We start from the raw sequence: 12,643 nt of genomic DNA, 5'->3' as shown, positions 1-12,643 counted from the left end.
CTGATGTGTCTGGTCCTGGGGTAGGAATATTTATAACCCACAGCCAGCCTGAATCTTGCTTTTGATGGTGTTTCAGGGGTTTCCAGCTCTCCAGGGAAGAGGGGCACCCACTCCCAGCATGGCAGATGGAGAGAAAAGGGATTTATTTACTATGAGCAAGCTGGAAACACCCCCAAATGCTCCCCTCTGCCAGCAGCAGCAGTTGGGAATGAAAAACATGTAAAAATGATGGAATTTCTTGACTGTCATCGATGTTTAATCTCCTCCATGACTGCTGTGTGGAAATGTTGTTTCAGGCTAATGGTGCTCCCTGCTAATGGCAGGGAGCTTCCAATGGGATAAATCAATGGGATAAATCAGATCCTGTTCACCATGTTGGGCCCTGAGGAGATGTTGTGGCTGTTTTCTTAGCTTTCAGATGTTTCTTCTTCAAATTGAAAGAAGAATTAATTAATGAAATTTACTTTAAAAAGGATTTTCTTCTAAAGCCAGTAAGAATTTAGGTGAAATGGCACTGAGTTGTCCTGGCTGATATGGGAGGCATGGATTCATCACAAGAAAAGTGTTTTCTTCACATGGGCTGGTAAACAGCCTGCAGTGTGAATATTTTCACACATTCAAGTGAGGTCTGACCCTCTGAGAGGTTTTGCTTAACACAGGTCTGTGAATAAAATAACATTTCTCTAAAGCTACAAAAATAAATACCAACCCAACATCAATCTCATGTTCCTATTCAGACAGCAGGAAAGTCCCTGGGTATTTCTTGAACAGAATTTGAAACACCTGAAGTGTTAAGGAAAAAAGGGACTGAAAAAGTTGTATGGAACCATTTGGCAATTCCAGAGGGAGGAAGGCTCAGCTGGTCCCACCTGCTCCAGATTCTTGTTGCTCTTCTGAGTTGGTGAAGCTGGAAATAATGACAATAAATGTGAAAAGCTGGTGCTGGGAAGGAGCTGGGCTGGGTGGCCTCAGGGAATGTTCCACCCCTGGAGACATTGCTCCCCACTCAGGTGTGATGTGTGAGCCTGGAGAAGCTGCCCTTGTTGGTTCACGGCCCTAATTCCACCTTAATTTTTCTCTGGCAATTCCTGGTGCCCGGTGTTTGATGCAGCGGGCTTGAGATGCTCTTTGATGCAATTACAGCTCCGGAGCTGCAGCGGGCTGGAGCACCTGATTTAAATTCTGAGCCTACTGTGAGACAGATGAAGGCAGTCACTTGGAGAGCTGCCCGCTCCTGGCTTTTGCCTCTGCTATCACTGCAGGATCTCGGATTTGCTCCTTGGCTGGATGATATCACCACGATCCCAGCTCAAGGCTGCCTTGTGGGGTTTTTAGTGTTTTTTTTTTTTTTTTTCAGTCTTTCTGCTACTTAACTGCAGTTAAAAAGCATCAAGTGCTGCCTCTGGGTGAGGGAAAGCCTGGCTGATGAAATGTGTGTTCTTTTACTCTTGGGCAAATGTCCATTGTGACAGCCAACCAAGGTACATGGAGTTCAGTTCCTCAGGTACCCAAAGGCAGGACAGAGCCAGAAAAATGGATGAGATATGAGACTGGTTAGTTCTGCTCTGAAGCAGAAAGGAAAATCCTCATCAGGGGATGGTTTGTGAACAATTATCCCCATGTCCAGTGCTCATCCTGGAAGAAATAACTTAGGGTTGAAACATGATTTGTAGATAAATTAATGATAAACTGATTATCCCATTCTGTTTGGCTTTTTCTGCTTATTTCATCCTTCACCTCTTCAAAAGGGCATTTGGTGATTTGGGTGATTTGCCCATGTTCAAGCTGTGCACACCAGCTCTGTGTTTGCTCCCCAACCTCTCATTTCCTCCTCCAGCTGCTGCAAGAGGGACTCAGCTCCTGGCAGGAGCTTCAGCATGTGCAGATGTGCCTCATCACCTCAGCTGCTGCTGCTACATGAATATATTTATTTATTGCTGCTTTTACTAAATAAATAGAGCTTATCCACGTGGTTCTTAAGGAAACTGGAGAAAGAGAAGATAGATAACAACAGGAAAAGCCTCTTGTGGCTGGTTTGTGGCAGGTCTGTCTGAAGTCCAGCAGTCTGACCAGCATTAACCACATCTCCCATTAGTGCTGGACATTCCTGTGGGACCCTTCCTGCTGAGGTACCTGCATGCTGCAGGGACAATGTGGAACAGTTGTCATTTAAAGCAATGACAGAACGTGTGTCTGAGATGGAAATAAGAATGCCACAAGTCAGTAGAGAGACTTGAGAAAAAAAGAGATTTTTCCCTAAAGTCTCAAATCTCATTTGTGTTTAAGGCAGCAGCCAAGTGCATTTTGCCAAAATCTTCAGGACCCTGGGTGTCCCTGCCGGTCCCTGGGTGCCCCACACCTTGAGCTGGAGGTGCTGCCCTATTGGGGAATCCCCTCTCTGAAGGGAATGTGCCTTCTGTTTGTCTCCAATTGTTTTTATTCAATATTATCCTGAAAAACCAATCAGTGAATCCCCAAAATGACTCACTGAATTAAGGGCAGGTCAAATTGCATGTTATCGTGTGCCTTGCTGAGATGTTTTAAATTAGCAGAATTAGCTAATTAGGCAAGCTCTCTGCTCTGTCCTGCAATTTGCAGCCTCAGGCACTGGTGGGTGGGAGCATCCTGCAGGATCTGTCCTGCTCTGAGTCCAGAGGCGTCCTGGAAGTGACAAGAGATGCTCAGCAGACTTTAATATCTGTCAGCTCATGAGGAGCCCTGATTTAAAACAACCCCAAACTCCCCTGTTTTACACCTGCGTGGAGAAGAGCAGATATTCAATTAAGGTTCTGATCTCTCTGAGCAATTACTGTGGCCAGAGGAAGCTGCCTGGTTATCTGTGAGTGCTGATAACTCGTCCTGCACCTCACAGGCAAATTGCCAGAAGCTGGGAAATTGTAAAAGCCAACGTGGTGGGTTCCTGGCTGTGAGTTCAAGACAGCCCTGCTGTGCTCATGCTGGGGCTGGGCTTTGCCTGGAGGCTCCCCTGGGTGGGCTGGGTGGCAGTGAAAGGCTGTGGTTGCTCTGTGGAGGAAGGCAGAGCAGTCCAGCACGGGCACAGCACACAGGGATGAGCCTGGAGGAGCCTCCTGGGCCTGCTCCATCTCCCTGTGTGTCCCTGTGGAGAAAGATGGCTGGAAAAATTTCCCTTGGACAAATGAGGCTGGTCTGAACTCTCAGGACTTCCTCCTAGTTCTGAAATGTGTGTGGGATTGATCCTGACTGAGCAGGACTGCATCTCCTGGCATGGTGGTGGACCATGGGGCAGTCCTGGGAGCTGGGCTGTTGCTGGTAAAAATGGGTCTGTGCTCTTCTGTGCTGTCTTCTTCCCTAAATCCAGCTGGTGATGGGGAATTTTCTGCTGTTTCTGACTGCATAGACCAAAATTTTCTGATTGTAATAGAGATGTGTTTTTTCCAATTCCTTTTCACTGAAGAAAGTGGTATCCTCCCTCTCCAGGGTGACTATAACACACACCGTAAAAACAAGTTATGTTCTGTGGAAAATCAGTTTTCCTGTGTCCTTTTCCCATCTGCAGTGGCTCTGGGGAGGAAAGCAAGACATCATCCCAATGGTCTCATGTGGGGAGAGGTGCAATGCCAGAGCAGACTGAAACAAATAGGAACAATTTTCATGAGATGTCCCTGTTTGCACACAGTGCTGAAGAGCTGGCAAAGCGGGCAGAGTGGGAAGCAGGGACAGAGGAGGCTCCTCTGCTGAGCATCTCCAGCAGCCTGGCCTTGGGGGAGATATTCCTGACATATTTCTGGGCTCTCATTCAATTTGCAAATTAATTTTACCCTTCTCAGTTGCGTGAAGGGATTCTGACATGTACCTGTGACTGAGACTGGGGTAATGTCCAGATTCTGAGGGAATTGCAATGAAATGGTGAAATCCCTTAAGCTTATTAGTGAATAATGGTGTTGGTTTTCAGTGGAGTTGGAGTACCAATAGCATTTTAATTTTCCTAAAAGGTCCATGTAACACAGTGCCTGCTTCTCTCAGTAAGAACCACAGATAACTCCTTGCCAAGGAAAGCTTAAAGTTGTTCTCCAACAAATTGACTTTTTTTCTTCATTATTCCTTAGACTCTTATCTCTGATTCCAGGCTAAGGGATGATAAACTTGAAATATTTGAAACATTAGAAGTTGCAAGATACAGGCAGAAGTGGTCCCAGGACATGGGGTGTGGACAGTTGTGTGGGTCTGCAGGAGTTTCATGGTAATCAGGGGAGAAATCAACTGAAATAAACTTTATTGGTGCATTGCTGCATGGCCTTCCCTTGGAAGCCATGCTTTGAATCAAAGGAGCAATGAAAATTTCAATGTTCTCTCCAGGCTCCATAAAATGACAGCAAAATCTTTGGGTCTGGCTGTCCCAGGCTGCAGAGCCTTGCTCTTGCTGAGCTATTGTGGCTGTAGCAAAGCTCCTGCCACAAAGTTTGGGTCATTCTGGAGTTGGATTGGAGTCCCTGTGCTGGGAATCACACCTGTCCCAGTGGTTCTCTTCCAGTTCTGGGCAATTTCATTTTTGGGGGGGTTTGCTGGAAGCATCTCAGCCTACCACAGCTCTGTCCTTGCTTGATGGGTTTGTGAGCTGAGTCAGCACAGGTCAAGCTCCAAATGTCACCGGTATGGGAAGGATCAGGGTTTTCCTTTGGCACAATCTCAGGAACTTGAGCTCAGCCTTCTGTGAATGCTCCTGTCAGGAAGAGAAAGGCCAAATGGGAATTGTGGGATAGGAGGGATTAACTTTCCCAGCTGTTTTCACCTGAGTTTTTGAGGCAGGGGCTGCCTTGGCACCACAATAATAACCAAACACGGTAAATACAGGGAGTTCAGGAGCATCAGGATTTGGCAACTACCAGCAATCACCACATTTTTCTGGTTTATTTGGCTGCAGAGGATGTAACTGGGAGTGCTGCTCCTGCCTCTCCCCTGTGGTGCTTTTCACCCAGTGGATTATTAAACAATTCCAGGAGAACCATGCACAAGCCATTTGTTTTACTCTGCTTTTTCCACCCTTTTCATTTTGTTTAATTTTTGTCTGTTACACAAGCCTTTGGGAACATAATGCTAAAAACGTTTTTGAGAAGCCATTGACCATACATGCCCTGCAGATTTCTCTGATAAAACTGCCCATTGCTTTGGAGAAAGTGAGATTAAATACAGGGAGACTCAAACGTGTTCCTGGGGAGGAGTGGGTGAAAAGCAAAGCAAAGACCTTCAGACATCAGTGACGTCCTTGGTGCCTGCCAGGATGGCTCAGGGTCTGTGAGGACACGGGGCTCCTGTGGAGAGCTGGGGGTTTATAGATGGCTCTTATCTACAGAAAGTGGAATTAGATGAGAACATTGTGACCTTAAAGCTCCCTGAATAGCTAAAGGCATGCGCTGAGCTGGGAGATGGAGTGTGGAGGGGTCGTGTGGGGTTTGGATGGGGGGAAAGGACGATAAATGGGAGAGCTGCTGGGGAGGAGGGATTGAGGCAGAGGCCAGCAGGGTGAGCAGGGTGGTGAAAATGGCTGTGGCTGGATTAGGGGTGAAAGAGTGCCTAACTCTCACCTGAATATTTCATTTTGTCGCCTTAAGAGGAGAGAAGGTGTGATGTTGTGGACTGGGAAGAAGGAATCTGCAGAGCTGTCCCACTCCCACCTCATTGCTGGTTCTCAGGCAGCTTCCCTTTCCTCCTGGAATGCCCCCAGCCCAAGGTTTGTGATGGATCAGTTCCTGCTTGATGCTGTCCTGCCCTGGGAGGAGGTGCTGGACCACTGATGAGCAGGAGACGAGCTTGGGCCACACCTCCCAGCCCCTGTAAAGTGGATTTGCTGAGTGCCTGTGCACAGATGCCCTCTCTGTGTCTCTGAGCTCTGGGGATGGAGCCTGCAGCACATTGTGAGCACTGACAGCAGTTCTCTAATCAAACACAGAGCCCTTGTCAGCCCAGAGCTGTGTGTTTAGCCCATGCATTTGAAACAAGCTGCTGCCAGCTTTAGTTCCACAGTATCACCACTTGCACATTTTAACAGGGAGAAATCCTGCCTCATCTGGGAGCTGAGTTTCTGCAGATGGAGTGATCTGTGCAGCCACACGGCTCAGATGCATCACCCAGCTATGGCAAAAATGGAACAAGGGCTGGATAAAAAGCTCTGCTGCTCTTCGAGAGGGCTGCTGGATGCAATTCACCCAAGCCTGAAGTTGTTATTTTACTCTCTGGCTGTAAATTGTTCTGATCAACAACGTATGAAAGACACTACATCAGAAGAAGTGGAATCAAATAGATATCAGGCCTTCCTAGGGAGCTGGAATTATTTGGCATTTGACTCTTGAAATGAGCCACCAGGAGACATCTGTATCCTGGGTACAGCTCACCTGCTCTGCCTCAGTGCTCATCCAGTGCTGTTCCTTGCTCTGGATGTACCCAGCACAATTGAAATGCTGTTATTTTGGGGTGGTGCTTCTCCCTCAACGCTGCCAGCCGGGTGTGGGGGACCCTTTTTCACCCTCCTGTGCATGGGCTGGTGCTGGTGGATGGAGAATACAATATTCTGGGGGAGAAAAAGCCCAGATGCTACTCTGATAAGCACCCCTTTGAAAAGTGATGACAATCCCAGCTCTGGAGCCCTCCACTGCTGGGAGGGAGGTCGTTAACTCTGATTAGAACACTTGCAATTCCAACAAGGCCTTTCATTTCCACCCTGGCTCCTGTTCTGCATATTTGATGCTGTTTTCTAGTGACAGGGTGCAAATGTTAAGATGTTAGAGTTAGATTGCCCCAAGGTTCAGACACTAATGACAAGAATTATCACAGTCTGAGTAGTTCAGGACTTGACAAAAGGTACGAAACAATTAAGCCTTGATTAACAGTTGAGTATTTCCGTAATTACAGAGCGAGGTTTTGTGGTACTGTTTACTGCCTTTTATGAAACAAAAGGAATCCAGTTGCAGAGTCTGGTTTACTAAAAAAAAAACCCACTGGTGATGTTGGGTAAGCAGAGAAGAGCCAAGTGAAGCCCAGTCCTGTGTTGTGATGTGGAAACCGGAGGCCCCAGCAGGATGTGGAGCCTCATTAATGCACATTGATGAACCAGTTCTCTGCCTGTAGGGGACAGAGCGTGTTGCAGTGTCAAGGACTACTAAAAACAAGCATTAAAATGACTTTCTGGACACCCTCGTCATCTCCCAGCCTTTCTTGAAGCAGTGTCCCTCAGTCCCTTTAAATATAAAAGGATGAATTATTTTTGCATGGGGAAACATCTCACTGAACAGAAGAGAATTTCGTTTCTTTACATACAAAGACTTTCAAAGGCAGTTCTTTAGAATTAAATGAGGGAATTAAATCAAGGAGTAAGGTAGAGAAATGAAAAAATGTTGACAACAAGCCTAATTTTCTGTGAAGAAGGAGGAAGTGGTGTGGGAGGTCAGTCCTGGATGATGCTGGTTGCCCTTTGCTGCACACCCAGGAGGCACCACGATGTAAATATAGCAGAGCACTGGATCTGTTACATCCATTTAACTTGTCAGCTTATAAAGAACTGTCAGCTGTATGGAAGAGGAAGCTGGGATAAATCATAAATAGTTTAATTATTAGGTAGTGCCATAAATACTCCCGCCAGCCTCCTGAGGATTAAAAAGGTCTTGTTTTCCTCTTGCCAGCAACAAGGGAGTTGTTGCTGGTTGAGATCCAGCCTGACTGGGTTGTGTCCAGGGACCAATGGGTCTCATGGGGTGAAGGGAATTCAGCAGCTTGCTGGGGCTCCTGAGTCTTGTCTGAAAGCTCCCGAGGTCATTGGTAGGTTATTTATAAGCAATCAGAAATCAGAAATCAGGAGTGATTTGCTATTACCGAGAGATGCTAATTCAGATTCTAGAGGGGATTCATTAGCTGAGCTGGCTTTGCTGTGTGTGAGCTGCTGACAGCCCTCTGGGTGCAATGCCTCTGCCTCCGGGGGGACTCTGGTGCCTGTGGGAGCAGGAGGAGCCCCAAATAGAAGCAATCTGGCACCAATGCTTATCTGAGTCCAACTGGGCCATTCTTTCCCCCTGAATATTATCCTGTGGGGTGAACAGCTCCAGCCCATCCTGAGGTCTCCCAGATGGCCCTTGAGGAGTGGATCCTCTTCATCCCAGAGGACTTTTTCAACCTTAACATTACTATGTTCCTCTCCCCAGAGGGAACGTCTCTTTTCCATGTTTTTCCCCAGTGTCAGGGCAGGGCTGTGGAGCACCTCTTGCAGGACTCAGCACCACTGGTTAGGAACAGCTCTTATTTAGCTCCTATTTGTTTGGGACAGCCTAAGACAAGGACAGAAAACCACGTGAAGCAAGGAGGTACATGGGCAGCGTGGCTGCAAATCCTTCTGTTCCTCTTGGCAAGGGAGTTAACTGTTCAAGGAAATTGGGCAATTGGTGGTGCTGCCAGCTGTACAGTGCTTTTGGATGGCCAAGGTGGCAGAGCTCATTTTCAACCCTGCTGGAGTGAAGAAAGCTGTGAATTACAGAGGGTGGAAAATGCCACAATAAAGAGATGAATAGAGGGGAAAAATTGTTCTCTTCCCTTGAAATATTTCTTGATATGAAAGAGCTCTAGTTCAGAGTTAGAAGAGGACCAGGCATCTTGAATTTTGTGAGGGTTTTATTACTGTTGACATGAAGTAGGCATCACTTATCATTTATATACATGTGAGAAAGGAGGAAAACCCCTTTGCCTTTATTTTCATGCTTCCAGTTCCTTCCTGGTGTAGGTGTTTTTCCTGACTCTCTAGGATCAGCTCATTAATCAGCCACTGCTGCCCTTCCTGTAGGTTATTCACAGGAAGCCTCAAGGAGAAGCAAGGTGGGTGTAAAAGAGGAGAGAGCAGGGCAGAGGGGACATCATCTGCCATGGAGCTGGGACCTGCCAGGGACTCCCAGCTTTTCCTGCCATGTCTGGGGTGTTTGCAGCATTTCCCTTGTCTGATACAGGGTAGAGCTTCCATTTGGAGGTGGGTTTTAGTGGGGGCTCTATTTGGGATGTGCTTTTGGGACCAGAGTGGGGAGATTCCTCTGCCCCCACGGCTGGGTCAGGGACTGCCTGCCTTTGTACCTGAGGCTTGGCAGTCAGCCACTGCTCACTGGTGTCTCTGTGCCTCCCCAGCTCCAGCCTGGCTCTCTCTGGCTGGCAGGGAGTCAGAAACGCTCCTGCCTGCAAATAAAACCCTGCTCCATTTGGCACTTAGAAACAGAAAGGAGGCAGAAAACACCTGTGAACAGAGAGTGAGGCTGTCAGCACTGGTTTGTGTTAGTGTGAAAACCTCTCAATGCACTGAGGGGACAGAGCTGCGTTGCCTTTATTTAATGTTTGCCAGGCTCTTTAGGAGAGGAATTAGCTCAGCACAGATATAATTATTCCAGCAGGACGATGGCTTCTGCAAGGCTGACATTTCCCTGATGCAAAGACTGTGGGGAGAGGGGAAGGGGCCAGAGTGTGAAGGTGAGGGACAGCCCATTGTATTAATGAGCCTCAAAGCACTGAAGGAATGAGCTTTCCAGCTGGGCTGGTGAAGTGAGGTCTGAACTGTTCCAGGGCCTTTTGGCCCAAGAACAGCCTCTGAGGGAAGCCCAGGTGGAAAGATGGATACCTGAGGACTTTCTGCAGCAGAAATATCCCAGGTTTGGCATGCTGTGGGGACAGAGGCAGCATTTGGTCCTCTGAAGCCTTTCCTGCCCCAAATCCAGGTGAGATTATTCCCAGACTTGTGACAACCCTGAGTTATAGTTTTGGGAAGGAAAAAGTATTGGAAGAGAGTGGATGAAGCTGGCACATCACTAAGAGAAAATTCCCTTGCTTTAGAAGATGCAGGATATTTGTTTTGTAAGACATCTAATCTGGTCTCAGAAGCATCAAATATTCACGAATGTGCCATCTCTCTCAATGCCCTGTTTTCCTGCTCATTTACCTGGAATGTGAGTTAAACCTTGCTCTATGTCAGTCTGACTGTGCCAGTGTCCACACTGCAGGTCTGAAAAGGCTTTGCTAATCTTTTCCATGGAAAGAAGAAGCATTGCAAAGAGGGTCCTCACTATTCTTTCCTGCAGGAATTGCACAGCTGTGGCTCATGCCTTGCCATTTCCAGCCTCTCAATCCCAAAGTGTCCCTGGGGGATTGGGATCCCCTCTTGGGGCAGCAAAATCTCAGTGGAGATGGGAAACACAGGGATGATCTGTCCCACAGGGACCCCTTCCTCCAGAAGCATCAGGAATGAAGAGTCAGGTGGGAAAGTTCTTAAAACACTAAAAAAGTAAAAGCCAACCCCAGCAGTCAGTCCAGCAGTCACCATCCACCACCTCAGGAGGATGCTCTGCTTTCCCCCAGTGCTCCAGCACCAAGGGCATTTTTATTTAACTCCCCAACACTTTGCTGTTGCCTTCCTCAGTGAGACGAGTTGTTTACTAAGAAAATAAATGTGATGTTTAAAAATACAGCAGTGTGGATGTGCTGTAAAGCAGGTGGGGAGAAATGTGAGCTCTGAAGTGCCCTTCCCTGAGCGCCTGCAGCACATTTCCCTCTGGGGCAGGGCCTGCTTGCTGCTGGCTGCCAGCTCCTCTGGACAGGCTGTGGTTAGTGCTGGAGCAGGGTAAAAGGTTTCTGTTTATCTTGGGTTTGTTATTTCAGAAGGAAGACAGAATAAATACCAGGCAACAAAGCTTTTACCTCTTTGCCCATTGTGTAATGCAGAGACCACTTGTGATTAATAGAGGGTGACCTCAGCTCTGGAGAAGTTGGAATTAAAGCCAGGTGAATAATGGATTGTTTTTCTGCCTTTGTGGGTGGCTCCAGGAGAATCAAGTACTAATTTAATTTGGAGTTAATTTACAAAGATATTTTTTGTTATGTTTAGGTTGTTTTTTCCTGCTGTAACATGAAAGAGTAACATCAGCAAGGGATGGCTTCAAAGAGCCACAACTTTGTGTCCATTATAAACCCTGTGGATGCAGAAATGTACATCTGATTTTGGCAGGGTGTTTGAGACACTTGCTGGGAGTATGTTGTATTATTGTAATATTTATTTTCTTGAAGGGGAGTTTAATGGACAGATCATAAAATCCTGGAATGGTTTGGGTTGGAAGGGAAAGCTCATCTCATTCCACCCCCTGCCATGGGCAGGGACAACTTCCACTGGACGAGGTTGCTCCAAGCCCTGTCCAATCTGACTCTGAACAGTTCCAGGGATGGGGCAGCCACAGCTTCTCTGGGCAACCTGTCCCAGGGCCTCACCATCCTCACAGGGAAGAATTTCTCCCTAATATCTAATCTAAACCTACTCTTCCTCAATTCCTGCACAGGCTGGGGCTTTGCAAGGCTCTGCTCTCCTACCCTTTGGTAACCACCAGCATCCCCAAGCTGGTTCAACACCTTTTCCTCCAAAATTCTGGAAAGCCAAGCCCTGCACTCATAGAATCCTTTGGCACTCACAGAATCCTTTGGCAGCAACACAACACAACACAAGTTTTGTGTCATTATCTGGTAAAGGTAAAAGCCACAGGACAGAATGTGGTTTGGTATTTTTGCTCCATATTTATGTTCAAGTTCTTCTGAGGCATGATAAACCTTTCTGCTGGATTTCTAGGTCCAAACCTTCTACCATTAGCGTCAGATTTTAGTACCTGGCCCCAAAAGTCTCACTGCAGGATTTAAAAGTATATTGGAAACAGTTTTGTTGCAGGCAAGTTATTAAAGATTGAATGATGTCAGACAATATGTTGAAAGCAGTGTGAGTAGTTTAATATAGGTATAAATATTAAGCTGTCAGGGGCAAGTGTACAAGAAAAACAATCCCTGAACGATATAAAGAAGAATAGGTAAACATCACCTTTCAATAAATTCACATAAAAGGATTCTGCCAAATTTAATTCATATACCTTACATTTAGGGATATGGGGAAATAATTGCTACCAGTCATCATAAAGAAAACTGTTGTTTTTCCCCTTTTTGCTGCTGAGTTTTCAGAAGTGACTTTGGAGTTGCTTTTATCCAGTTTGCTTTCTTGGATGCTGAGCACAAGGGAGAGGCAGGTGGGTTTGAGGGTGTGGTGCTGCTGTTGGGGCTGTGCTGCCACACCAGGCACACAAATTTCCCCCTCTCTGGACATTCAAACTCAGTCTGACTGCTTTGGAGCACTTAGCCCTGCCTAGTAAAAAGTTAAACTGTGCAGTGCCCTGTACCTTTGAGCAGCTGATGGGGGTCAAGGGTCTTGAAGTGGAAGAAGAGGGTCTCAGGAGAGGGTGGGAGTCAGGGGAGTTATTGCACGCACACCCTACTTTTGGGAAGAGCTTTTCTGTAGGAACATCACTTCCCAAAGAAGCACTTGAGACTCAGATCCCTGAAGTCTAAAGCCAGGCACTTAAAAACCAATGAACTGTGGAGTTCTTGAGTTCTCCTGTAAGGGTTATTTCTCCCATCAATTTAAAAAGCAAATCTAAGGGATGTCAGAAAAATAAAACACCCAGAGATGGCAACAGCTCTGTGGATCAAACAGCTTTACCCTGGGCATCTCCTGTGCAGCCCCACCACCACTGCAGCTCAAGCTGCCCAGGTATGACACAAGCCCAGGTGATGATGGAGGCTTTGGCCATTTGGGTCATTAAAGTGGGGTTTGCTTCAT

Source organism: Prinia subflava, chromosome 8, assembly GCF_021018805.1.
Source record: "Prinia subflava isolate CZ2003 ecotype Zambia chromosome 8, Cam_Psub_1.2, whole genome shotgun sequence".
NCBI classification, from domain to species: domain Eukaryota; kingdom Metazoa; phylum Chordata; class Aves; order Passeriformes; family Cisticolidae; genus Prinia; species Prinia subflava.
This window is presented reverse-complemented; position numbering follows the sequence as displayed.